Raw genomic sequence first — 17,489 nt, forward strand, 5'->3', positions numbered from 1 at the left:
CATGCCTGCCTGTATCACATCTTGTATCCAAGCTAGAGGTGGTACAACAGGGTACTAGAGCCTCCATGCCCACCCATAACACAGCTTGTATCCAAGCTAGAGGCGCTACAACAGGGTACTAGAGCCTCCATGCCTGCCCGTATCACATCTTGTATCCAAGCAAGAGGTGGCGCAACAGGGTACTGGAGCCTCCATGCCTGCCTGTATCACATCTTGTATCCAAGCTAGAAGCGGTACAACAGGGTACTAGAGCCTCCATGCCCGCCTGTATCACATCTTACATCCAAGCTAGAGGTGGTACAACAGGGTACCATAGCCTCCTTCAAGGGCTCAGTTTTAAGCAATAAAAATATACCTTTGCTCGGATATTGTAATCACTTAGGCCAGCTTCACATGATTGAGGGAAAACAAATGCACGGTTTTCGCACGATGCGAGAGTGAGCGAGAGCGCAGAATTACGAAACCAATGATTTGCAATGGTCTCCTTTGCATTTGCAATGTTTTGAGGGAAAAAAATTGCAACATGTTCTATCTTTTTGCAATATCGTCAATTGTTTTCAATGGGAGAACTACATGATCCTCTGCTGCAGCTGTGACATCTGCGGCTGGGGAAGGATCCCTTCATCCCCGTGAGGATGAAGGGATTCCCCGTAGTGATGCGAGGCTGTTTTCACATGAAAACGACTCACATCCAAAAGGACTTTCACTTGGTGCAAAGTGCGATATCGGCCCGATATCACCCTCGCCCATGTGAAACTAGCCTTACTTATATCAACGTAACAATCACGCATAGAAAGTATCATTCGATTCCAACAACTCATTCTAGGTGCTTGATTTTTTTGACAAGGAGTGTATATATATTACATATACACACACACATACACACACTCACACTATCGTAAAACACTTTATTGTTGGTGCTTTATAAAGTGATAATAAAGGCTCCTCCTGTTTATTTAAATGCCATCTTGGATCATGGTCACTCGTTCTAATACTTACAGACATCGTCCCGCTTGTCCTTTAGCCTTGTCTGGACTTTAATTGATTTCGAGTGCGCGCACTGTTGTCCATGAACACAACAGGAAACAAAAAAATTGAGGTCAGACATTGCTGTCTAGCTCAGATGAAATCTGGGTCACAGCGATTGCTTCTGGCTTGTCACAAAGTATTTGATACAAAGGCACGTTACCAGTGTGCCAACTAGTTAGCAATCCCTAATCTGACGCGATATAATGAGAAAGGCTGCAACAAAAGAGCAGTCGAGGAAGTTTTATATTTGCTAGTAATGAACATATGTTCTGCTCAAATTTTTACTGAACAGGAAACTATGAAAATATATGGATTTCCAAGGTTTTATTTATTTGCCTTAGTATTTAGTTTATAGATTTGTCAGATGGCGAGTAAGCGGGTCTTAAAACTGGACCTGTAAAAAATTATTTTAGGTTCAAGTGTTGTAACCAGAACATTCATCATATTAGAGCTGTTGGCTCAGAATGTACACAACTATCAAGATTCCTAATAGTGAGACATGACACAGATCCTGCTACATCTTGGTATACAGGATACTGGAATGAAGCTGGGACATTGCTTGAATGCAGACAGCTAGTAAGGGACATGTGACAAGTTCATATTTCTGCATTCTAATAAGACACTATGAGGTTGTGTATTCTTTCCTTCCGGCCTCCAGGTCACATGACCAGCACTCTGACAACACTCTGTGTCCTGCAGTTAATGGGGCAAATTTATGACAACTGTCTAAGAAAAATTGCCTTTTGCGGCCATAGCAATCAATCACAGAATAGCTTACATTTTGTGTTCCACTCTTGAAAATGAAAGTTGCTCTGTGATTAAGGCCTATAGATAAGAAAGACCATTTTTCTTTATGAAGGTTGTCATAAATCTGCTCCATTAACAACAGAGCCCGGAGTGGGGCAGGGCAATTAATCAAACTAATTAGATTAAATCGCCCATGATTCTAACTTTTGGCAGAATCATGAAATCGAAATTAGCCATGGGGCAGGGCCAATATTAGGGTGGGGAAGTGGGATGTGCAGGATACTGGGGAGTGGGGCTGCAATGACAGGGCGGAGGAAAGTACATGGAAGGTAGGACACTAGATAGAAACTGATGGGGGGGGGAGGGGCAGTATAGATTTAGTGATAGGATCTGTGCTTATGACATGGGGGCCGGGATAACTGTGGAGTCTTCGCCCTTTCCTTCATGCGTATAAAGCTAAAGTTCATAAGGGAATCGGATAACCAGCAATTTCTTGATAAGTATCAGAATTGAATGGAACAATTCTCATAATTAATATAAGTTTAAGGGGTTGCCTCGCGCCGAAACGTTTTTTTTTTTTTTCCATAGGCCCCCCGTTCGGCGCAGGAGAACCCCAAAAGGATGTGTTAAAAAAAATTTTTATTACTTACCTGAATCCCCGCTCTGCGACGTCTTCCTTCTTCCTTCACCAAGATGGCCGCCGGGATCTTCACCCACAATGCACCGCGGGTCTTCTCCCATGGTGCACCGTGGGCTCTGTGCGGTCCATTGCCGATTCCAGCCTCCTGATTGGCTGGAATCGGCACACGTGACGGGGCGGAGCTACGATGACGACACGGTGACCAGCTCTCCGGCACGAGCGGCCCCATTCACCAGGAAGAAGACCGCACAGCGCAAGCGCGTCTAAAAAAGCAAGACGACATCAGAATCAGACGGAGCCATGGAGACGGGGACGCTAGCAACGGAGCAGGTAAGTGAATAACTTCTGTATGGCTCATATTTAATGCACGATGTATATTACAAAGTGCATTAATATGGCCATACAGAAGTGTATAACCCCACTTGCTGCCACGAGACAACCCCTTTAAGGAATTGCTGGGTATTTTAGCAACAAGAAGAAAATAATCAAAAATCGAGAAGAGATTGAAAAAAAAATAATTGGGATCCTAATTTTTGGCCAAATGGCACAGCCCCGGTGTGTTGTTAGTGCACTGGTCATGTGACCTGAAGGCAGGGAAAAAAAAATGCTAAATAAATACTTAGCCTAAAGGGAAGAACTACAGAACTAGTATTTTCACAGCAGAGATACGGTGATGGATTTTCCCCCTAAAGGAAGAAAAATCCCAGATTGCTTCTTTAAAAGGCGCATAGTATGCAAGTTTTGCTGAAGCCATATTGATTAAATGCAATTTATGGTACAACAGTTTGGGTACCTAAGCTACACAGGCTCTAGTTACAAATCGCCTTTTTAGCTACTGCTGACGTATACGTTAGGAGTATTGCCTTAGGCCTCGTTCAGACGGCATATGCAGCAGTGGATGAGTAGCCACACGGCACGTGTTCTCATGGCCTGCTCATCTGTTATCTGTACCAGTGACCAGGGCTATGTAACGGCCACAGTAGCGTGGTCACTGGTACTAACTGTCAGTCAGAAAGAACCTATCCACCATACAGACAGGGAAAGTGTTGCATGCCTATTCTGAAATGCACACAGGAACCTGCAAGCAGAAAAATGGTGCCCCATCCGAGGATACCATTAAAAAAGTCTGGAGACGCCGACTCCGATGTATTCATGAGATGCATTAGTTACTCCTCCCTCGTGTCACAAGCTGCCTCTGATTGAGTTTCTTTCCATCATTTCTTTCAGGAGAAATCTGTCAATCGGAGGCAGGAGGTGGAATGAGGGAAGAGTAACCAATGCACGGGACTCCTACTCACACAAAGTGCCGTTTGACCTATTAAATGGTGTCCTCTGATTGAGCACTAATTTCCTGCTGATACATTCACTTTAATTGGGTCTCCATTAAATTATATTAAGTCCTACTGGAGACAGTGACAGATGTGAATGATTACAGCCAATGTACAGTGCTATAATATACGGTAGGTTGCTACTACTTACTAAACACGAAAAGCATGCTTCACCATGGTGGGAGACTATGCACCTAAAGGTCCTATGCTCCGTCCACCGCTTTTCTTTGGTTTTCTCACTTTTTATCAAACCAGTTGAACCTTCGCTTCAGACAAGGACCCAACAAATGTCCGGACTAAAAAGTTGTATGAAATACTTCAATGCATTGAAGTATTTTTTTTGAAGAATTTTACATTTCAGAAAAGTCTGTTTTCGTCTGTTATATAGCAAGTAAAAAATCTAAACACCTAATTATTTGTAAGTATCCAAATAATGAGCCCCTTAGTAGTGACAACTAGATCAAACGCATAGTTTTCTGCCCCCAGCAGTGGAGAACCATGAACAATACTGCGGCTCTATGACCGATTCATGCTCTCATTTTACCAGAGCAGCGAGATGCAACCAACTCACAAAAAGAAACTTTGTGGGGATTAAGCTACCTTTTGTCAGGTTCCCGTCTAACCACTGACACATTCAATACCCTTACCAATATTTTTCAGTCTAGCGACCTTGCATTCAGTCCCAATACTAGCATTCAACAAAGGCAATACAATTTTGTATGTAAGATATGTTAAAGGGGTTGTCCCGCGAAACAAAGTTGGGGTATACACTTCTGTATGGCCATATTAATGCACTTTGTAATATACATTGTGCATTAATTATGAGCCATACAGAAGTTATTCACTTACCTGTTCCGTTGCTGGCGTCCCCGTCTCCATGGTGCCGTCTAATTTTCAGCGTCTAATCGCCCGATTAGACGCACTTGCGCAGTCCGGTCTTTCTTCTGAATGGGGCCGCTCGTGCCGGAGAGCGGCTCCTCGTAGCTCCGCCCCGTCACGTGTGCCGATTCCAGCCAATCAGGAGGCTGGAATCGGCAATGGACCGCACAGAAGACCTGCGGTCCACCGAGGGTGAAGATCCCGGCGGCCATCTTCGCAAGGTAAGTAAGAAGTCACCGGAGCGCGGGGATTCAGGTAAGCACTATCCGTTTTTTTTTTTTAAACCCCTGCATCGGGTTTGTCTCGCGCCGAACGGGGGGGGCTATCGAAAAAAAAACAAAAAAAAAACGTTACGGCGCGGAACAACCCCTTTAAGTAAGTTTGGCACTCCATTTCTTCCCAGTTGGGGGCCTGCATTTTAAAAAGGGGTTTTCTGGGACTTAAAAAAAAAAAAAGTATACACACACACATAATGTTGTAAGAAAAAAAGAAGAAATAAGTCTTACTAACCTCTCATCTAGTTTCCACTGCTGCAATCCTGGAAGGCAATGCGGCGGTCACATGCTATTTATTGTGCACATGACTGCGCAGTCAATCTTAAGCTCCAACGGGGATTTGGCCACGAATGGAAGGCGAGCTCTGAATCCCAAGATTACCCATGTCGTCATGTGCACAATGAACGGTACGTCACCATCGAATCATCTTGCAGGATCAAACCAGGATTTCTGCTGTCAATGGGAGACCACGTAAGGATGCAAATATGGCTTATTTCTCTTAGAATATTCCCTGCCACTAAAATTTCTCTTTTTTAGTTCCACAAAACCCCTTAAAGTGATTGCGCAGAATTCGAAAAAATGTCTGCTTTAGAATTTAAAAAAAATGGAGCAGTGTCATACAGAGCAAAGCTGAATTACCAAGCATAATCAACGTACAGATATGTAACGGTTTCTGGAAGAAAGTAGTCATGGCTGTCACATAAGGCTTAGCATTAGGCATGGCAGCTTTTCCTGGAGTGTTCCTTTAAAATTTCAGATGACAAAATTAAGAGTTTTATTGGGCCTAAACACTGATAGCCTCTATGGTTATCCTGTTCTCCACCCTCAGGATCCTCAGGGTCTTAGAAGAATGAAGGTCACCCTTTCATGGTTTACAGAAGGACACCACCATCCGTATATACGGCAGCTTAGTCTCATTCACTATGAATGAGTTGCTATGAATGAAGGGGATGTGACATGCACTGGAGTGCCATGGCCCTCTTATCCTGCTGATTGGTTGGATCCTTGGAAATTGAATATTTATGTTTTTTTTCATTTTTCTCTAAATATAAGACATTACTAGTTATGATTTGAAAACCCCCTTTAAGGCCAAATTCACACATGACACATTTGCTGTAGATTTTACCTGGGGATTAGAGTGCAGGTAAAATCCACCAATGGATTACAATACAAGATAAATGAATGAGATTTTACAAAATCTCATCTCATCCACACACTGTGGACATTCTTCACTTGGAGAAACAAGCATACTGCTGATTTTCAAATCTCAAACATGCTCATTATATTCCAGAAATGCTGTGAATTGTCATCCCTGTAAATGTAGCAGGGGTGAAATCCATGGAGGACCCGTTCAGTAATCCATGTTCAGTAATGGCAGATTTTGTGTAAATTTTTAGTACAGAGTCCCAACTAAAAACCTTAAAAGTTACAGTACTATGCTAGTGAATGAAACCCCTTTCACAGAAAGTGGAAAGAGCACACATACATTTTAGCGCATGTTGCAGATTTTCACCACTTGTCATGGAGTCTGAACTTAATCTAACAGTTCCTAAAAAACAAAAAAGACTGTTTGCTGGTTTCAGGTATCCAGACTTTCTGACTCGTCTGCGGGATGAAAAAAAAAGCCTAATATATAATTAAGCTGTCAGTTTAGAGAACGATGTGCTCCTCTTACCTGTAATTGTTCGCATTCTTGGATTCTGTTACAGAAAACATTAAGAACCATCATCCATGTGCATGCGAGGAACACATACACAACATCAATGGAAAAACTAAAAAACCTACAATTCCTGGTTCTGTGCTTCAGCATCAGTTCATGAAGATCTTTGCTTCGCCTCAGGGATGATCAGAAAACCTTTTTTGCAAGCACAATGACTCTAGCAAGTCCTACTGTAACAACCCTGGAGCCACTCGGTATGTGGGCCTACATCCCCGCCAAATGTGATGCTCTGGAAAACCAACAAACTTTCCGCACTTTATTTAGCTACAAAAAAACCCGAATAGGTGCGGCAGGGTGGAGACTGTAAAAACACTTGTGCCTCAAAATACATATCATTTTAGCCCAGAGGTATTCAGGAGATCTAAGAACTAGTCAATGAAGTCTAGAAGTAATTGGAAGATGGTGGAAAAGTCACAAGTTTAAGAATAAACAAAAACTTAACTTAAAATATTGAATGATAACAATTCCAACTGGGAATTATACGGGTTGTAGAGCATCCCAGGGATGGTCCAGGAATAGTACAGCTTCATGTGTCTCTAAGGCGTTATCCCCGGACAAAAAAAAAAAAATGAGTTTGCAAATCTGCTCCCGCCACACAGACTTATTAGGATGACTAAATCACCGATGTCTGATCTCCTGCTGGTCTTCACCTCTGCTGTCGCAGTGATAAAGTCCTGGCAACCACACAACCCCTTTAAACCAAATTTAAAATAAAAGTTCCTAACTGTGGAACATTTGAAAGTGTAGGTTCAATTACATTTTCTTGACCTCCATATTTTTTTGTGGATTTCTAGTTGCCAATCTCAAAATCTACAGCAGATTTTGGACATTTTGCTGGAGAAGGCGGTGGGAGTTGAGGAGCTACAGAGGGAACATCTGTGGCAGCTAATCAGCAGCTCTGGGCATTCCTTTTTACTCAGGGCAGACGACCCATGTCTCCACCCACTATTGCACTAATACCACCTACACTTCTCCATAGCACCATAAACTAAGTTATAGTGCCATTAGGGGATGTGATGGGGAGCCGGGTGATGTATTTTTTTTTCTTTATAGTCACCCGCTCACTGGAGGCTGTGATGCCCGCCGCGGAAGATCGTGTCAACACTGCCAATCCAACTCTTTTCATAGTAACGTGTGCTGCTCTCCCATAGACTTGGTGGCACTGTGAAAAGAGTCGGCTTTGCAATGCCAGCAGTGGGTACTGCAGGATCCAGAGGTTGGGTGAATATAAACAAAAACAAAACCCTCGCTGTCATGTTCCCTAAGAGCACCATAACTTAATTTATGGTGCTGTGGCAATGTGACAGGTTCCCTTTAGGCATAGTTTTCCCCAACAGGGTACGGAGCAAGAAATCACTCCTTAGCCACTTTGTTTCAGCTCACTGAAAAATTAATCTACTAGCAAGCGATTCTTGTTCTGTGTAAACAGGCAGTCAGTCATCTATGCTCTGCCTCCATTCACCGCACAACTATCATGCCTGTGTGAAAGGAGTGCAGGAGTCATAGTAGTTCTTTGAAAAGTAGTTCCCTAATAGGTAACCCTATCCTAATATATATGCAATGTGTGAACAAGGCCTGAAATTACAAGACTGTATTGTTGAACTGCTTAAAGGGGTAATCCGGCTAGTTAAAGTTATATACTTCATAAGGCGATAACATGTATGCAATAAAATATTATATACATATAGTGGAAGTGCAGTAAACAGAATGGCCTGCAGAGGGCTACAGACAGGCATTCTGGACTGCAGAGAGGGTTAACACCTGGTGGACGTGGCAGGAACTGGATAAAAGGAACAGATCATGCCACACTTGAGGAAAGAGAGTACCAGCACAGCAGAGCTGAAGTGCTGCTAGCTGGAGGCCCCCCATGGATCAGTTCTGGGACCGAAACGCATCTGACAGAGGACGACGCCCTGAGCAGAGTAGTGACGGTGGCCCTGTGGGCTTGTGAACCCTAAATTATGGACTTTATGCTCTGTATGCTGTACAAAGTTTGCTGTGTGATGTGAAAATAAATGCTGGCAGGCGCCAGTTTTAAAAGTGTCCATGTCTCCTGGAGCCATTTATGCACGTGTCGTGTCTATTCCGGTCTGAGAGAGTTGTCAGGCGAGAATCCCCCTGGCCACAATATATATATTATAATAGCTGATATACCCGGCCTCGCCGGAGTTCATTTGATACAGGTGTTTACGTATTGTTTGCATGGAAAATTTTATGAAGTCAAGGTTACTTTAGAGTAACCAAGGAATAAAATATGTAGACACTGGATACTCTACCTTTTCAGATGCTTACCAGTCCCTATTCCTATGCCTACTCTCCGCGAATTCCAACGTGCCATGTTCAAATTTATTTGGGCCAACAAACGCGATAGAATTAGATACAAGGTAATGCACTAACACCGAAGTCTGGGAGGTCTTTCAGTGCCCAATCTGGTGAAATGCTACAAGTCAGCAAGACTAGCCCAGTGGGCAATCTGCCTGGGCGACGCAGTTGGCCCGCTTTGGGTAGAGATAGAGAAAAGACGCATAAACCCACATTCTATGTCTTTCCTGACCTGGTCCACGAATCCCCTGCCCCGAGGATTGCTTCAGATGAGTCCCCTTTCATATTATTCTCTTCTACTGTGGAGAAGCACACGCTTCAAATACAATCTCCCATCCAAATTCCCCCCATTGCTACAGATAATCCCTAATCCGCAGTTCGCCCCAAGTCTTGACCTATCCCTCCTTACATGGTGGAAAACCAATGGTATAACCACGCTTCGCCATTTCTACAACGAAACTCTTTACCATACAACAATTTATATCCACTTTCAAACCACCAACACAAGACTACCTTAGGATCAACCAGGTGTTCCACTTTATTCACTCCTTAGCCGTACCTCTTACACTCCCCCTACCCACCCTATTCAAAAAAAATATGTACGAGAGATCCCTCCCAGAGAGGAACTCTTTCAAACATTTATAGTATGTTAAATAAGCCTGAGGCCGAGGAAAAGATGGGAGGAGGATTTGGGGATGGAGATGTCCCTGGAGAGATGGCGGCACTGTTGCACCACGATCACTAAGGGTAGCCATCAAGTTTCCCTCATGGAAACCTCTGTCAAAATTCTTCACAGAACATACTTGGTCCCACAGAGACTGCACTGCCTGTTCCCATCCTCCTCCCCGCTTTGTTTCAGAGGATGTCGAGTTTTAGGTAGCATGATTCACACCTTGTGGTCCTGCCCAGAGGTGGCGAAACTGTGGACACAAATATATAACGTGTTAAACCAGATGTTTATAGGACCGATACCTAAGTTACCCACAGTTTTTCTCCTGGGGGAATCGCTGTCATAGGATTAGATTCAGAGCCCATAAACTCATACAGATTATTTGTATGGCCGCAAGGATCCACATCGCCTCTAGATGGAAATTGCCGAATCTCTCTTTTCAGAGGTGATTACTAGAGTCTCTACAATTATGATATACGAAAGGATCCGCGCTATCCGGACGGATACCTTAGCAAATTTCCTAACTACATGGCAACCTTGGATTAGCTATCTTGCCATCCCAGGACTGCGTCACATTTCCTCCTCTACTTAAAGAATATTCCAACCAAAATCGGCTCTAGATTTCTAGTATGCCCTGCCGTGAAGATGATGTGGATCCTTGACGACCCCTTGGTTTACACCCCGTTATACCCTCTCCATATTCCATACTAGGAATAAAATGTGATATCGAAAGCAGAATGTACACTAAAGTGATAATACTTAGCCCCCTGCGCGGGGACATAAGATTATATGTTACCTATTATTCCTGAAAATACCTCAATAAAAACTGTTGAAACTAAAATATGTAGACAGAGAGGAGCGTTAGATTCTCCTCAGGCTGCATGCATGTACAGATGTCCCTCTGCAGAATGTGACACCCCTCATAATCTCCTCATTTAGGACCTAAAGAAAGCTTCCGCCAAATTTCATGCTTGTACAACACTGATACGTTACATTACATAGGGGTGCACTTACTTTAGCACTTAGCATTGAATAATCAAGTTGTGACCTCTTTACTTTTCCTATTTAAGACCTAAAGAATGGTCGTGACAAATTTCATGTTTGTACGACATCGGGAAGTTAGAGAATTAGATTTGGTATGGTACACAGGAGTGCCAATACTTTTGCAATTAGCATTAAATTCTCGAGTTGTGACCCCTTTACTTTTCCTATTTAGAACCTAAAGAATGATCATTCCAAATGTCATGCTTGTACGACATCGGGAGGTTAGAGAATTAGATTTGGTAAATTACATAGGGGCGCCAATACTTTTGCACTTGGCATTGAATTTTTGAGTTCTGACCCCTTTACGTTTCCTATTTAGGACCTGCCAAATTTCATGTTTGTACGACATCAGGAAGTTAGAGAATTAGTGGCGAGTCAGTCAGTGAGGGCTTTCACTATATATAAGTTTTTGACTCATATGTCCAAAGCTATATAAAATCAAAATACTCATCGCGACACTGGACCACCTTGGCATTTGACTGGTGACATCGAGGAGCCTTCAATTCACCATGATCACTGCTGCCAAAGTGAACAGAAGACCGGAGCAGCCCGTGGAGAGTACTGTGTATACTTTTCCCCTAATGAAATGACTACTCTGAAAACCCTTTTAAATATTTTTTCTTATAGCTGTAGTCTGGTCCCTCTGTTATTCCTCCTAGGAATGTATAAATAAATTGACAACGGGGTAGTACCATTATCATTCTTAAAGGGTGTTCGATCGCACAGTCTGGCAATCAGCAAAGATAGGATCATGACACAGTATGTACAGACTAGCAACACTGAGCTGTCAGTTCATTTACACATTTCTAGGAGGAATAACAGAGCAACGGTATAATGTAGTTCTTGGAAAAAAAAACAAAAAAACCCCAAAACATGGCTATAAAAACTATTATATTATGGGGAACACAATCATTAATTAAAAACAGACAGGTCTGAAAAGTTGACAAGTCTAATTGAAATAGCAATTTTCTAATATGAAATGCAAAAACAAAAAAATTGCTACGGTCTGCAGAATTAGTGACAGGACAACAATAGTGAACCTAACAATTCTCTGTGGCCTGGCACACTTATTAACGAAACCCTCATGCTGCTACAGGGAGCGGTACTCCTTTAACCTACAGGTGTTTTATTAGGCTAAAGTTTCAGATGAGCACCCCTTTATGAATATTTTTGGTCCCCACCTCCTACATGGCATTAGCATTATGGTAGAGGTTATAAATGTGCAGAAATCTGCACATTCCAAACCATAGTCTATTAGGATATGTCACTCCCTAAGGAAAGAGACAAAGGAGGGACTAAAATGCATGAAATGCGCCCTTTGGAATATTAACTTTCTGCTGGATCAACACAAACATAGCCAGCTGTTTATCAGAACATACTCAGCCTTGACATACTTGGAGAGGAGAATGAAAAGAACTTCACACCTTAGAAGAAAGCCAATAATGTTGATCTAGGAAGCAAGTTCCATACTTTTACTTTCTTCCGTTTTTTTCCCTCCTTGTAATTTTTCCACTGAACAAGAAAGCAGACCTAACTTTTCAGACAACTTCGGTTCATCTATCAGCTTGTGTTAGTCACATCATTTCTGTAATATACTTACATTAAAAATTGTTTACCACTGTAAATCACGTTTCAGTTGGCTGCCACTAGGGGGTCTCCCTTCCAGCTTCTCTGCAATCCACTGTCTTGTCATTAGGTACTGTACAGAGAATGTTTCCTTAGCAATGTAGGAAAGAGCTATCTTCACAGTAGCACTCCCATGCACTCAGAGGCTGCAGACTGACAAATCTGCAGACACCGTGATAACGATCTCCACAATCTTTGCCTCTTCTGGGGGTATGTATGTGTACACATACATTATATTAGGTTTGCAAACCATTTGGCTAGAATGCCTGAATTGTTCTGGGAGAGCAGAGGGGCAGGCTTTCAGATATTGCACCCATGCAGATTGTACCACAGACTGTGCAGTTCAGCAAGGTAAGTGAGGGAAAAGAAGTATAAGACAGTGAACTACTGGCATAATAGTTGGCTTGCTACACTCCCCCTCCTTGAAAGTAGGGCAACAGAAAAATGGGGAGGCCCATCTGAAATTTAGAACTTACAGACATGAAGCAGATAATTTGTTGAAAACTAAAGTATGCTAATTGATGCTCATTGTGCGTGTCAAGATACATTTGTCATACATACTCGGCACATACACAAAACCTATCCATAGCCTATACTGGACTGCAGGATTTTTTTTTTCTAATGGAAGGCAATTGCAGATGAATGCAACTTTATGTCCAGCACACCAATCATGCTGCGAACATATCATTCTTAGTATCAGAGGAGCACGCGCACCTGTACACGGAGGTTGTGTTAAGATTCCATGAGAATCCACAAAAGTAAAAAAAACGTCAACATCTTTTAGTTCGGAAAAGTTTTTTCCTGAAAGCACATTTACTAAGCCCGATGCACAGTTTACCTAAGACAGGTGTCTGAAACGTTGGTCTAAGCACATGAAATGTATTAAAAAATAAGCAGATCCCCATTTTTTCTTCATTAAATAGGTATTATGTATGCCATTAAAACTTCAATTTTCATCACCGTTTTGAACCTTTTCACATTTCTCTGCTGTCAAGTGACTTGAGCCCGCCCCCTCCCTTGAGATATTCTAACTGTAACGAATTGGCAGGGGCTCACCATATCCTGGTGTGACCCTCTTCAATTCTATATGTGAAGTGCTGAGAAGGGAGCGTTTATACGCAGCGAGAAGTGGGTGAACCAGCGATGATTTTTATGCTGGTTGAAAGTGAGCAACAAACGAAAAGTAAATGAATAGTAAACAATAGCTTTGCATTTAGATGTAACGATTATTGTGCATTTTCGTTTGCTTGAACAAATTTTGCGCGATAATAGTCCTATGTAAATGGTCCTTTAAGTCATGAAAGCCTGTGAAGTAGAAGATAGCAAATGGCGCTTGAACAAAGAAAATTTGGGTAGATGAAGAAAACCATTGAATAATAATTGAACATCAGTAATGATTCAGACATTAGATACAATGTTTGAAAAAAAAAAAAGTGGAGTGTTGTTTTTGACCCCTTAACACTACAGGATAGTGTGTCCTGCAGGATCGGGGGAATGTATGGAGGGGAATTGCGGGTAAATCCTGCTCCATACAATGCGGGTACTGTTTCTTACAGCTCTGATAAGCCACGACACTCATCAGAGCCGTTAACCCTTTAAATGCCGCCAATTCTAACAGCGGCATTTAAATGTCCTGACCAATGTTCGGGGGGCCCGCACTGCCCCCCCACGATAAAATCGCGAGTTGCTGTGCGTTTGCCATGGCAGCCGGGAGCCTTTTGAAAGGCCGCAAGGCTGCCATGGAAGATTGCCTGTGGCATGGCTTCATAATTTGCCAGTCAGATCGCGGTGTAATGTAATGCCAATGCATTACATTGCAGGAGTGATCAAAGCAACACAAGTTCATGTCCCTTGTGGGGACAAAAAAAATAAAAATAAAAAATTTAAAATCAGTTTAAAAAGTTTATTGGAAAAGAAAAAAAAAAAATTGTTAAAAAACCCTTTTGCCCCATTTATAACAACAAAATCTAAATAATAAAACCCCCAAACATATTTGGCATCGCTGCATACATGAAAGTCTGATCTCTCAAAGTAACGTATTATTTACCCTGCACGGTGAACGTCGTTAGAAAAAAAACAAAAACAAAAAAATGCTAGAATTGCATTTTTTAGGCACCCTGTGTCCAGAAAAAATAAGTAATCAAAACTATCGGTCATGTGTACGCCAAAATGGTACTAATAGAAACTACAGGACACATAACTATGTCGACGGAAAAAAAAAAAAAAAAGTTATGGTGGTCAGAAGATGGTGGCAGAAAATAGTTTAACCCTTTCCAATCCACTGTCTGACGTCTGAAGACATTATGATTTAAGGCTGTACAGCTCCGATGTTGGAAGATGCCCGTTGAGGTTCTCTTACTGTATATTGCCAGCCTCTCTGCTGTCGAAGCCTATCCAACGTGTCACCTCATGCAGTACTGGCTTTAGCCAGCAGATAGCGCCGTTGTATAACAGCAGAAAAAGAGTCAGCCCCCTAGGAAAACCAGGATACAATTTGGATTGGAAAGGGTTAAAGAAATTAAATATCTTTGGAAAAAAATAATGCGGACATGCGCTTCTGCCTAGTCCTCTACCCAAGTGGCGCCAAGACAGTGTGAGCCGCTCAGCCTCGTTTCAGCTATAATGTACACCAGTTTCTGCACATTGACGTGGTGCCAATGGATCGCTGCGTCTCCATACAGGACAACAGCATGTGTGTGGGTCCATCTTCTTTTGCCACGCATTCAATGACAGCACCAGCAGTACGCCAGGCACGTTGCATTGTTCTCTTTTTGAGCAACTGTGGCGGTTCATTGAATCTTTCACTACAAGACAGTTCATACACACGTCTACAAGAGATCTCTGCCATCAGTACTGCACTTAGCGGACATGGCAGGATAATAATGAAATTATCTATTCTATATCAGACCAGCTCACGGTGCAAATACGGCGTTTGTTCAGATTTCCATCACAATTTTCATATGAGTGTGATTCGATTTTCTATTTTCACTATTAAAAACGACATGCAATTTTCACGCACAAGAAAACCACATGTACAGCGCTGCCTGCGTTTGTCTCGCAAAAAACACATTGCATGTGAAATTGCAGGTTTACAAGTTCAATATCATTCCAAGTTTCTTGCACTTGCCCTCGTAAATACAGCCTAACAAACAGCTCTAAAGGTGCCCATAAACATAGACTTCGAATGTATGTCCACGTATGATATTTCTATTAAATTTTTAGACCGTAAATCGGACATTCATTTTTAACGGATGTGCGCACATTCACTATCAGTCCGAATAAAAGAATAAATAAAAAACGCAAAATATTTTACTTGTCCTTTCTTTTGACGGCACAATGCAGAAGACTCAATAGATGCCTATAGGAATGTATGGGAGCTGGCCGGCAAAGGGAGGGGGAGGAAATTTGGACACAGACACCCGACAAGTCATCCCAGTGATAATCGTAACTGTGTTTTTACACAGAACGATCATCACTAGTGAACGAAAGCAGAGTAGGCTGGGGATTGTTCCAGCCGGCCACCCACCTCCATTCACAGTAAACAGGTAGTTTTCATAAATGAATGACTGCCTGCTCACACATAGTTTTATGCATGAAGAAACTGAACAATGAAGGAGAAGTGAAGTGCACGTCAGGGCGTGCGTTTACACGGAACGATAATTGTTCAGATTCCCGGGGAATGCCCATGTAAAAAGGCCCTTAAGCTATGTTCACACTCGTGTTTGGATGTTCTGCTTTTCTGCTCAGTTATGGGAGGGAAGGGAATCCCCTGGCCGAACAGATCCATTTTATGATAGAATAAAATGGCCCACCATAGACACCATTGACTATAATTCCATTTGGTCTCCATTCAGCTGTCCGTCATTTTACTAGACAGAAAAGGCCTTCTTGGAGGACTTTTTCTTCTGGTATCTTATATGGGATCTTCAAGGGCTGTGAACACAGTCTTATAGAAATCCTGCAGAGAACACAGGGGTTAATCTCTTACTGATCAGTTTCATCTTTGGCTGGTGACAACTGAGGAGGCGGGGCTTAGAAATCTTTTTTCCTGCTGTAGACAGAGAGGGGAGAGGCTCCTGCTGCAGCCAGTTGTGTCACAGCCAATGTAAGGATTGTGAGGAGGGAGGAGGACACAGCCGATCTCCTGGGACAAACACAGAAGATTTATTTAGAACATTTATCAGTTTTTATTGTAATAGGAAATAAAACAGAATCAAAATGAAGGAGATGAAAAGGAAAGCCATTGCTGGGATATTTAATATTGGTTTGTGTATTTTCTAGAGTTAGTGTATTCCTTTAATGGGACTTCTTGTTAAGGCTCGTTCACATCAGCACTAGGGAGTTCAATTTGTTTTGCAATTGCCCACACACTAATATAGGATTCTCCAGATAGGAATACCCCTTTAAGGGCTGTTTCACATCAGCAATCAAGGGCTCCGATTCCCTGTGCTTTTTAGTAAGCAGTAAAGTGGCACTCCTTGGCTGAACGGAACAGTCTTATGATGGAATCGAACGGTGCAACATGTTCAGTAATATCAAACAAAACAACAACACATTTAGTTCTCTAAAGAAACCTGAAGGTAAAATAGAACAGTTTGACTTGCATGAATTGCATAAGCCAAATAATAGAGGAATCCAAGGTGTCCGCCAGCGTCGCTAACCCTGCCAGAGAAGCAGTAATGCCCGATACACAAACAGCTAATTCTGTACCCAAATGCTTACAAAGACACAAACAGAAGTTACATTTATACAGCAATACTAACAAATCATGTGAAGGTCAGGAGACAATGAATGGCCAGTGTGCACCAAGTGGCCTAGGAAAGTCACAGACTCCACAGATGTTCCAACTGCGAACGTGGGTCAACCCATCAGTTCTCAAGGAAATCCATGTCTACCCTGGAGTTCACAGAGGGAAATTAAACCCTTTCAATGTGTAATCTTGGATGGTGACAGGTGGGCATCACTCAACCTAAAACTTAGCCAGCTTTGAACACCATATTTTATAATGTGCCACAAGCCACCGATTAGCCTCAACCTCGTTGTCCTATGTAAAGCCACCCCTATCATCCAAACACTCGCTCGATAGGGCAACAGCTATTCCCTTAAACACAAGCGAGAATTTGTTCACTATTCGCTTCATGTGTGCGCCTCCCACTGAACGCAGATTGGCTCCCACCTTTTTTTGACCATTTTGCCCACCCAACTTAAC

General features: G+C 42.4%; 1 protein-coding gene across 4 annotated transcripts in view; it reads right to left on the minus strand.

Annotated features, from left to right (window-relative positions):
- DAAM1 (dishevelled associated activator of morphogenesis 1) overlaps nt 1-17,489 on the minus strand; it is a 188,686-nt gene that overhangs the window by 160,111 nt on the left and 11,086 nt on the right. The window contains exon 1 of one of the 4 annotated variants that reach the window (XM_066608226.1): nt 16,269-16,289. The exons of the other annotated variants lie outside the window; for them this stretch is intronic. The gene's annotated coding sequence lies outside the window, so the exon portion shown is untranslated. Of the gene's footprint in view, nt 1-16,268; nt 16,290-17,489 lie in introns of those variants that run through there. 4 annotated transcript variants of the gene reach the window in all.

The sequence above is a fragment of the Eleutherodactylus coqui genome, chromosome 6 (genome assembly GCF_035609145.1).
Source record: "Eleutherodactylus coqui strain aEleCoq1 chromosome 6, aEleCoq1.hap1, whole genome shotgun sequence".
NCBI classification, from domain to species: Eukaryota; Metazoa; Chordata; class Amphibia; order Anura; family Eleutherodactylidae; genus Eleutherodactylus; species Eleutherodactylus coqui.